The following is an 11,660-nucleotide window of genomic DNA, read 5'->3' on the forward strand; positions in this document are numbered from 1 at the left end:
CAGAGCTGGCTGACGATGGAGCTGCAAAGTTGTTGTAAGGAGAGAAGCAGACTGCTGAAAGCACAGATTGAGAGTGAAGAGTAGCATGTATGAAGTCAGTTGAAGAAAAGCTGAACCCCAAGCATGTTCTGGGTCTTTTGTGTAAGCAGTTTATTTGTGCAAGAAAAGGCTGAAGAATACTTCCCTGCAGCAAAGAGCCTTACTGAAGTCTGCAGAGACAGCTACTAAACTCATTTTCTAAGCTTTAACCCTGCTACTGCACTATCCCCTTCCTGCTGCTGAGGCGACCTGACATGTATCGCCTCGGTGTTATGCTCCCTGCTGACAGAGCATGGCTGCTTTGGTCGGAGTGGGAAGACCTGTCTATTTTCTTTGTCATCAGCACATCATCTCCTTCCCACCTTCTGCCCCATGCAAGCTTCTCCATACAAAACACATTCCTGCTAGCTCTCCCCCAGTCCTTAGACTATTACCTGTTAGAGACGCAACATGTTCAGAAGGAAAGCAATGTATGGTCTCAAAACAGTGGAAAAGAATGCCCATGAAGTTTCATTATGTCTCCTTTCTTCCCCCCCACAAAAAAAGGTTTGGAACCATAATCCCTCCTGTTTTGGAGAAAGCCATTTGCAGGCGGCCAGCAGAATTGAGGCCTGAGGCAAGGAGACCCTCTGCCTCAGAGGTCTGGTGCTCAGGCTTGACCATGTTGCAGGGAGTGTGACATGATCTGTGTCACTCCATGGTGAGATGAGGGTTTTGGTCTGGATGAGATGAGAGTTTGAGATAGAAGGCGAGATCTTAATTTCAAATCTAAACTAGAATCCTGAGCATTTGTTTCAAGACCAACCAACTTGTGTAACCCTTTGTGTCCTTAAATTGTGTGGAACGGCTTGATTGTAGTAAATGCATGCTCGTACTTCCCATGCAGCTGCTTCTGGGGCAGTCTAACTGTAACTTTGGCTTGTGCTTTTGAGAAACCTCAGAAATGGTCACAGACCTGCCAGAAAAGAAAAGCAAGATAAGGACATGTGGTACTACATGTAGAAGAAATCGCATTATAATGAAGAGCAGATTAACCATGGCAGTGATGGAGACAAATACCTCATTTCTATTCTTGCGTACAATTGTGCTCCAGCAATGCTCCTTTTTCAGTCACTAACTTACAATTCAAAACCAGGTTTATTTTGGGGTTTTATATTTTTTCTTCATGTGAAGGGTGGTTGGTTGCTTCTCTGTAGTTGACAGCATGGCTGTTGTTTGAAGTTGTGAAAGTTCTGCAACTCTCTAAGACCTGGTAGATACAGACCATTTAGCAGAGCACATGTGGTTATCACAGGCTATTTAGCCACAGAACTGGTGATAGCTTCCACTTCATTGACAGAGGTGCACACTTACCACTGTCCTGAGAGAGAGAAGAAGGGTTCTGGAAACAAGCACAGATACATCAACACATACAGCAGTAAATGGTGTATATGCACATCACCATAAATGATTTCAGGAAGAATAACTCTTTTCTGGTGGGAAAAAAAAAGGACACACCTGTCCAGATAGAGATCAATAGTCTCAGCACGATCAATGGGACACCCTCAACTTCCAAGTATGTGTGTATTTGTGAAACTGAGAGCCACTGAGTCTTGAGATTGTTGATTTCATCTCCCAGCCCACGCCTGGAGGACGTGTTTTCAGGTTTGCATTCTAGTTCTTTCATTAAACATGTGTACTAAACACTGTCATAAGTTGTAATGCAAGAATGTACTGGAAAGTAAAAATTTTAACTGCTATTTTCACTTTTCCTTCCCATCTATTTAAATATAACAATGTTTTTAAAACAAAACTTAAAAAAATAATAAAAAAAAAGGGGTGGGGAGTAGAAGGGGAAGTATTAGGAGTTCTGGGCAACTTGTAAAACAAGACTGTATGTCTGTGAATGATACGGAAATTTTAATCGCTAATCTCTACTACTAGCTTGTTGCTGTTCTGGGAGGAAGTAACAGCAACAAAAAACTGCCTGTAAGTACTTGTTGAAATAATGGCTCCATCAAACCAGATGCTGGCCAGATGAGCAGTCTTTCTGTATGTGTTCATGTTCCCCTTGCTAATATTTGATTTCTGTGAAAAAATTAAACCTCACTTAAGTGCCTGCCTACAACCTGGCAAGCCTCCAGATTATTCGGGCATTTTAACACTCTTACATTTTAAACAAAAAACTCAAAAGCATTTGCTGTGCCTTTTTATTTTTTGTAAAGGATGCTCAGGAAAACCACCACCACAACAGTATATTCAAGGGGTTGCTCAAGTTAGCTCATATGGAAGGTCTTGTTGAGGAGAAAGTGTCATTAGAGTTATGGATGTGGACTCATGATCTGCAGAGGAGATGCCCACCAACTTAAGTGTTAAGACATCACTAAGATGATTGCTATTGATCTCATCCATTAAGTGCCTTTCAGTGAAACATGCCAAGTACTAAACTATTCATGATAACTTAACTTTTTAGCTCTTGCCAGAGAAACCTAGTTCTTACACAGAAGCACAGAAAGCATTTTTACAATAAAGACTTCAGAAGTCAAAATGCCACTGTTTTTGTGACTCTGGGTATCTCAAGTGTAAAAATTGAATGAGTCATTAAGTTCCTAAAAAACAGTATATTCATGTGGGTTTAAATATGTTTACAAAGCAAGCCTTTCTTTCTGTCAAAACTCTCTCCCATTATGAGAAGTTCAGAGTCCTTCTATGACAGTAAAGCTGCCACATTGGGGAGAAGAACTCAGCAAACATGATGCAGCATCTCCTACTGTCCTCCAAGTGTGTCACAGGATGTGTCACAAGACAACAGGGAAAATTCATCCAAGGAAACATTATGTCCCTGCATGTATTTTCTGGCTGGCATAATTGTATGTTGGTGGAAACTGGGGTTCTGTTTCATTGCATAAATTTACCTGAGTGTGACTGGTTCAAAGTCAGTGGAATCAATGGTTTAACAGTGGTGCATGGACTCTGGGAGATACATAACCTTGAGACTATGTGGTCTGATTTTTTCCAAATAGTAGAGAACCTTCTGTTCAAATTATGGCCAATGAAAACTCGAGAGCTTTCAAGTTAATGGAAATTAGGCCCCTTGGTATCTCAAGCAAAACAGTAAAACAAGTTCCTAAACCGCTAAAATACTAAAGCATCTTCTCAGTTCTTCTGAACATTTTGATACAAGGCTAATTATTGAGCCCAAACCAAAGCCTACGCTAGTAAACTGTGATGAATGCTGGGAGAGGTTGCATGTGAAGTCCTATTCAAACAAAGTATTGATTTAACCTCTTAAAATAAGGTCGTGATGAGCTTTTCACCAAAGAGACATTCTACCACTCAATTTCAGCACACTTGTCAAGTGTTTGTATCCCAAAATAAACTGTCCTTTTAGTCTTCATGGCTGGGGATGATGTGGTGATCTCATCAAGTCCTGATGCTGGCTCACCTGGATGTTTATTGGAAACTTCACAAACTCTGGCTGTGGCCATTTTCACTCCCATAGGTCCCATTAGTACCAAATGAAGTGTTCCACTGGTATTTGGACGCCTAATGCAACTTATTAGGCTCATACCTGTATGTTGTTGTGGTGCTTTTTTAAATTAATGACAACATTTCTGGATTTATCCACTCTGTGTGAAAACCAGTCCTTCTCCATGGCTTTACTATATGATAAACTCTTGCTCCTTAAGGGTTTTGTATGTAAAGTAACACAGATTTAATACAGCATGTGTTTTATTTTGAGCAGACTCTACATTATAATGTAGCAGTGTAATAGAACTCTTCTGTTTGACAAACGCTCTGGTGTAAATGATTTAATTTACTAGCTGAAGCATGAGTCTACATATTATTGTACTGATCAGTCATAGCACACTAAAATCACTCATCCTTAATGTAATGATCTGGTATCCCTACAGAGAATTTGAGTCATCAGAAAGTCATTAGATACAGTAAAAAATGAAAATTACTATTACACAGCAGTAAACACTATTAACTGTTAGTTAAAACAGCATTTAATTTAGCAATGCAACAGTTTACAGATTTCTGCAGTTTACTTAGTTCTCATGTAATTGTAACTACAAAGCTAAAGCTTCCAGTGCCAATAGCATGGTGAAAATATGGGTGGAATATGACCAACTATTTCATCTCAAAGTGGAGCAACTACACATTGTTACAGTGCGTCATGTTAAAGTTTGTCTTAATGGTTCAGCCATATGAAATAGAAGCTATGGCTGACTATAAGGAAGGCAAGAAAGAACAACATGGCTCTTTAAGGCACCAAAACTGTATCTCTGTGGTGGGGATGGTATGTTATTTATTTTCTTGTGGTAGATGGAAATTTTGCAAAGAAATGTAAATAAAAGTAGAATACAACTGAATTCAGAGCTGTTATGGTCTTCAGGCTTAGGGACTCTAGCACCTGGACACCTTTGGTGGCTTGTTCCTGTTGCTTCTAAAGAGAAAGATAATATTCTTAGGTAACGCTGAGGCTCCTAAACACCTCTTAGTATGAGCACATGCTTTTTTGTTTCCAACCCAAACTGTTCTATGATCTGAATGTAAAACAAAGGGGTCCCATGCCCCTGGGAGTTTGATTACATCTAAGAGGACATTTTGAGTAAGGCCATGATAGATTTAATTGCCATGGACAAAGTCTGAAGAAGAGCCATTCAGTGTTTATGTGTGACATACAAGGTTCACACAGGTTTAATATCTTCCTGGTGCATTCAGCATGACTGACAATTCCACCGTGACTGTCTCCTTTCATGCCTATGGCTAAATGTTATGACACTGCTGTAAACACGGACTAGTGTGCAGCAGATATGGCTTGCTGAGACAATGTTTAGTGTGTGGTGGGGAATGTTTACTAGGCTTTTACTCATGATTAGGTATAGGCCTAACACACAGGTGGGGATGTAAGCATGTACTTGCTGAGGTATGTATTTAGCCTGGTGTCAGTAGCAACTGAAAAACATAATGGGTATTTGATTAGTGATAAAACACTCCTTTGAAGTATTATCTGGTTTTACACTTGGATAATTGAAGTACAGTTTCTATAGGAAAACATTTGTGTGCCTTTAGGTTCTGGCATATTGGTCCTGATGAAACTTGTGACGTGTCATCCCTCTACCAAGAGGCAGTAGGGCTGGTACAAGGAGACATGTGGCTGAGTGGGCCCTACCTCTTCTTTGTCTGCTTTTGCAGCTGAAGCCCCTAACTAGAGAGTTCTCACCGTACCCACTCAACCAGCAGGTAACTGCCTTAAGGGAAGGGGAATCCCAAGCCAGGTGTGATTTCTAAAGTTAGAGCTGTCACAACCCTTCAAATGACTGTTTTTAAACTGGTGTTATTAATCATTTAGAGAAGGTGCTTTGCTCTAGTACAGCTAGACCAATTTCACATTTGGGTTTAAATAGGAATTAAAGTGCATTTGCACTAGGTGAATGCAGCCTTTGCAAACCCATACTTTTTACTGGTAAAGTATCCTCTTCCAGGCAAGACCTAAGATAAAGGTCTTTAATCTCCTCTCCTCTTTTCCTCTTTCCCTTTACCTTTTTTCCTTTTCCTTCCTTTTCCTTTCTTTTCCTTTTCCTTTTTATTCTCATTTTCCTCTTCCTTTTCATCTTTCGCCTTTTTCTTTTTCATATTTTCCTTTCCCTTTTTCTTTTCCTTTCCCTTTTCTTTCTCCTTTTCCTTTTCCTTTTCCTTTTCCTTTTCATTTTCTTTTCCTCTTTCCATATATGAAACTTGTGGCAAACCTCTGTGTAGAAACCTTATCTCCCAAGTCCACCATTAGCTCCTTAACCACAGGGATGTGGTTCCTTTCATGTTGTTTTCTTTTTGTCACACAGTGTTGTATAAATGTCAGAGGCCAGCTTTATTTCTTCCAACTGTAATCCACACAGGTTGCATAATGGACTGTTCTGGCATCCTGTAATTCAGCTGAAGTTGCTGGAATAACACCAGAGGTGAATCTGATCTTTCCTTTTGTGTATGCATGCATATTCTTTGTGGGTTCAATGTATCTATAGGCCTGGAAAGTATTGATATGCAGAGGATCAAATATTTGTGCTTAGACTTCACTGATAAGATAGAATTTTGGTATTTCTCTCATTTTCATGTGTCTGAATGAAGAACTGGCTAGAGGGGCATTTTTTCTTGGTATCTCGTGAATGTCTGGCGATACTTTTCAGTTAGCAATAATTATATTACATCTGCTGTGTACATAACAGGAAACTAATTCTTCTTATGAAGCTACAGTACATGGATATAGATTTTGAGTTTTCGCTGTTACATTTACTAACCACATAATTGCATATTTAGTCTTATTACACTAGATCCTGAAATTTTATGGTGCAGGGTATAATTACACCATTTACTCTTCAAGAAACCCTCAAGATATAATATAAATAATAGGATTGCAGATTCATAGAAATCAGAGATGGGAAAAGAGCCTATTAGGTCATCTGCAACCCAGTGAGAAAAATTATAAGCAGTTTGCTGGAGTGTGTCTTATCATAGACGCTGATTGCCCTTTCTACCTCCTTGTGCTAGAATTCCCCCAGACCCCTGCAGAAGAGCTACTTGCCGGGTGGGAGACGGACTGTGAACCAGTGCCTCTGCACTAGCTGACAGCTGTGTAGGCGGACTGGCAAAAGCCAGTCTGCCCAGAACTCCACGCAAGGGTGTCTTCTCTTAGGGGCTTCATTAGTCACTGGCAGACACAGTGATGGGGACTCTTACATGTTCTGGACTACCATCTGCAGAGGACCTGTGCTGAGTTTTATGCCTGCCACATCATTCAGCTCACCTTTAATTTAGAGCCTGGTCTTTTCCTCTAAGTAGTTATTTAATTGGAGTGTAACTAGCAATTATAAAGTAGCCACAAATATTAACAGCAGCTCTTATCCATAATAGTTATCTCCCCTTCAGCCATTTTTTTTCCGGCATAATGAAAAGCAACCTTCTAAGAGACACAAAGACTGGAGAGATGGCCATCAACTGATCCAGAAGTTCTTCAGGTCACTTCTCAGTTTGGTACCCCTGGTCATCGCTCTCTGCTCTCTCCTTGTAGGCACAGCTCCCTCTGTCTTATGTTTTCTCACTTACTGGTTTTCTACTTTCTTCTTTTCCTCTTACTTTCTCGTTAGCCTTAGAGAAGCTGGTTCTCCCTTTTCTTCACTCTTCCTCCCTTTCCTACTCACAGGGTAACCCAGCCTCAATGAGATTGTGTGGGTAAAACCACCTTTTGAACACGCTCACCCACGGTGTATTTAGACGTGATTAGAAAGTAGATAATTGTAATTGGAGTTTTATGGCTTCAGCCAGCTTCACCTTCATTAGTTCTTACCGCAGGTACGTGAGGGAGATGGAACCACCACCATCCTTCTGCATCATCTGTCTGTGTCTCTAGACAGGCCTCCGATGACATGTTTTTCAGTTCCCTGCTGTTTGCATTAGCTCTTGCATGCTGCTAGTGGGTTTGTTCATTGTTTACGGACTCTCCTTCCTATAGCAAGGGTGAGTGGGAGCACTGGAGGGCTCTGTGGCACCTGACCTTGTGGAAGGTGGTCCTGCCATCATACAGAACTCCAGGAGACATCTGCAGAAGTGGTGCCTCAGGGAAATTAATCCTTTGGGACAAAACGAGTGGTGCAGCAGGGGTCTCACAGCAAACCCCTGCCCACCTCCACATGCTGGGGTGGTGGTGGGTCAGTGATGCCTCTCTATCTTCTCTTGGGGTCAGAACAGACCTACTGCATTTTGTTCACTTTGGAGGATCTCTGCTGGAGATCTGGCTCTTTCTTACTTGATTGTGAACCAGTGGTGCAGCATTCCTGAAGGATGACTGTAGTGATGAGGCAATTAATTACAAAGCTGACTTAACCATGTGCTCAGGTTTAAACAAGTTTTCATCACTAACATTCCCCTCGTAATTGCTTTTAAAGGAGCAGAATATGCTGTGAAGCAAAAATCATTGGGGCAGAGGTAGCTGTGTAAAAGGGCAAGGGTGGCAGGGGCAGGAAAAGCTAGAAGCAAGGACTCAGTTCCCTGTGAGCAGGAAAGCACAAGGGAGATTACTCAGTTTTTGGTTCAACAATGGTGGTTTCATTGTGAAGCGGTGAGCAGATTCTGTGGAGGATGGGGTCTGGTTTAATATGCAAGCCAGGATGACCTTCCTCAACATCCCGATAGACCTGGTATCATACCAATAACTGACAATAACTTCAAAGATGCTTTGGGAAGACGGTTCCTTATGCCTTTCAGCACGAAGAACCAGAAGGGCATGACTTTCAAGAGCTCCATGGAGTCAAGAATCATCACCACTTATAATAGGTGACTACATGCAAATATGGAAACATACAGGTTACCCTCACCTGTGGCAGTCACCTCTTTTATTATCACTGATATTTTTGTTGCCACAAAATAGTTTAGACCAAAATGCATGTGACGGAGTGACAAAATGGTTTAGACAAAAGGGCCAGGAGCAAAATATACTAGCAAGAAAAAAAACATTTGGAGGTCCAGGAAGCATGGGAAAGGGCACCTTTCAAATTATTTTATGCCATTGTAACCATTATCTTCTGCTGATACCCTTTAGACTTTCCAACCTGTGCTGAAAGCTTGTCTTTAATTAGTGTTTCCCTGGAGCTTTTACAGTAGCGAGTGAGTCCTCTTTAGCCCACAAATGTTTATCACTTCAATGAGAGCTAAGTGTCTGTATCTGAGCAAACTGAGGCCCCTGTGAAAAAAAGTAAAAATACTTTGTGCCAGCATCTGCTCTTAGTGGTTTTCAGAGGTGGACTAAAGAGAGTGGACTGAAAGAGGTGGACTAGAGCTGTTCCAGATACCCAAATGTAGCAAAGAGCAATTTAGGTCCGTGCCATCCATTAAGTTTAGAATGCACTGTAATTCTGATTTCAGGCTGTGTTTTTATTTAAACCCTATCCATAGATGTACCTAATAAACAGTAGTGGAAACTAATTTACATTCTAAAATCTATTAATTTAATCATACTCATTATATAAATCAACCAGTAAATACCAAGTAAAGCAAGCAGAGTGAAACAACAAAATGAGCTATCTGATGTAACTTAAATAATGACAAGCACTGCAACCTACAAGAAAAAAATCACACACTTAACACTTTAACAGCATTTCCATTTCATCCAATAAACTTACAATGCATCCCAGTCTATTAGGTCTTTCATAGTTGGTGTGATGAAAGTGTGGGATGAATAAAAACAAGTCCTTACGGGCAAAATTCAACCACACATGGAAATGCTGGATAAAATCTTCCCCACTCTTTCACTCCTATGGAAAGAGGAACTAGAAGAGCTACTGGGTAGAAAATGTGTGTTTCTCTGAGGCAAAGAGGGATGGCAGAATCATGGTGCATGGGAATGGATCCAGACAAGAGGTGTCAACACCTTGATATGGAGGATGCTGTGTCGCTGTTATGGTCCATGAGACTGGAAAAGCAGCTGTTACAAAGCTTTGTAGCCCACCTGTGGGGAGGAACATCTCTCTGTAGTGCTTTCAAAAGCAGACATAAACTGAGAAATTTCACCCAGAGAAAGGACAACCTGGTACTTGGGGCAAAGGATGAGCCTTTAGCAAATATGGGGTTTGGTTCTTTTACCCTTTGAGTCTGTATGTGGTGAGAAATATTACTAGGGTAAGATTTTTTCTAGAGCCTAAACTTAGTTGCAGAGTTAGAGGTTTTAGTGTTACCACTCCAGAGAGGCAAAGGTGACTGTTACCACACAACAAAGATTGCAGCGTCGGTAGTGAGGACATGGGTTAGATAGGACTGGAGAACCTGGCCTCTTTTGAAGAAGTTCTCTGATGGTGAAGCTCCTTGCATGAAAGAATTACAAGAGTTTATAATTAACACTTAATGTATATTTAAAGATCATACCTTTCAAACACAACAGATTGCTGTTGTCTGCTGCTCACCCTGGCCCTGCTTCCCAAAGCAGTGGTGACCGCTTTGGCTTCTGCAGGCAACTCCACATCCTTCAGCAGCAGTGTCAGTTCAATGGACAAAGTACAGTCCATAGTGCATCCACTGATGGTTAAGAAAAGGACTTTGCTCCAAAGGGTTATACAGCCCTTGGACATCTTTCCAGGGCTGTGTCTATCTTTGAGAGAATTTCTCCTCATTATTTCTCTCAGAGATTCCCACTCAAACTTCCTTTGGTTTCCAAAAATCAAACAAATCTTGAGTGGTATGACTTCTCCCTGAGGGAGGAGATTTACTGTTTTGGTGAGAACCACCCACCAACCAAGCACTTGCATAGGTCAGTTCCCGAGTGGTAAAGCCTATAAATAAGTTCATTTAGAGATCTGGTGATGCCCCTGGGAAACTCTACATCAACACATATGTGTAGAGGCAGATCCAGGCCCATGCTTCTCCTGTTCCTTTTATTTTTAGAGACTTGATCCCAAGAACAGCAGACTTCTTTCTTGGGGCCATATTTTTAAAGTGGTCCTATCTCCACATCCGAGTGTGAAACTATAATAACAGCAACAACAACAACAACAAATGATGGTGATAAGAGTAATACCTTTCACTTATGTGTTTCTCATTGCTATGATTTGCATTACATCAGAAATGTACAACAGGGGCTCCCTGCCAAGCAGATAACCAATGTTGACCTGAAGAAACTATGCTCCAAGACATAAGCTAGCTCCAAAAAAAAAAATACACATGCAAAACTATATACACTCACATATATGGACTCAATCTGATTCATCCAACGAGATGAAAGCAGTTGGCAAACAGCAATTTACTCATTTTCATGCAATAGATAAGCATCATCTTTCTATCTGATGGATGAGCAAGACAAGTTAAATGACTTGCCCAAGGTTACACAATGCATCAGGGCAGAGCTTGGAAGCACTATAAAGGAGTCCTCATTCCCTGATCTAACCTTCCTCTTCTTGACTTTCATCTGAATTTTCAGTGTAAAGAAGAATAGACTTCAGAAATGTGCACACACATACACATACACTTGTAAACCTGGAAGATAAAAAGACATTAAGGTTGGGCTCTAACTGCATATGGTTAGCAAACTTCCCTTGAAGATCTGTACTTTCTCCATGGCCTCTTAACTTGCTCAGTATAAGTCTGGAGCCAATTAGCATTTGATTTTGAGTAACAAATTCTCTGTTACAACAGAAATTAGATCTGTGCTCTCTTGATGTTATAATTCTCAGTTTCAATGTCACGGAGTTTTAGCTATAGGTGAAGAAGAACCAAGAGTTACTGGTTAACTGTGGATGGCTGCTTTTCTTAAAAGCAGCAGAGAGACTGAAACCATTTAAGCTGCTTCCTTTTTTATTTTTTGGTGTCTTTGGTGAGAAAGAAACAATCACTGTTATATCAGTTAATTACAGAGAATTCTCTCACTTCCACAACATTATCTGCCCAAAGATCTTTAGGAATACTAGGCACTAATTCAGTATGATAGCACTGCTATAAACGTATATGGGGCTTCTCCACATTTTGCAGAAGAAAAAATTATAGGGGGAAATTTGAAGTTCTGCTTGTTAGCAACATTGCTGTGTGAATGGTATGTGTGGGTATAAAGACCCAGGCATATAAATGTAATAGTCCACTTCCAGGGACAAATTGGAATA

Source organism: Pezoporus wallicus, unplaced genomic scaffold (assembly GCF_028554395.1).
Source record: "Pezoporus wallicus isolate ANWC-B61680 ecotype Strahan unplaced genomic scaffold, APGP_CSIRO_Pwel_v1 contig_818, whole genome shotgun sequence".
Lineage (NCBI taxonomy): Eukaryota > Metazoa > Chordata > Aves > Psittaciformes > Psittacidae > Pezoporus > Pezoporus wallicus.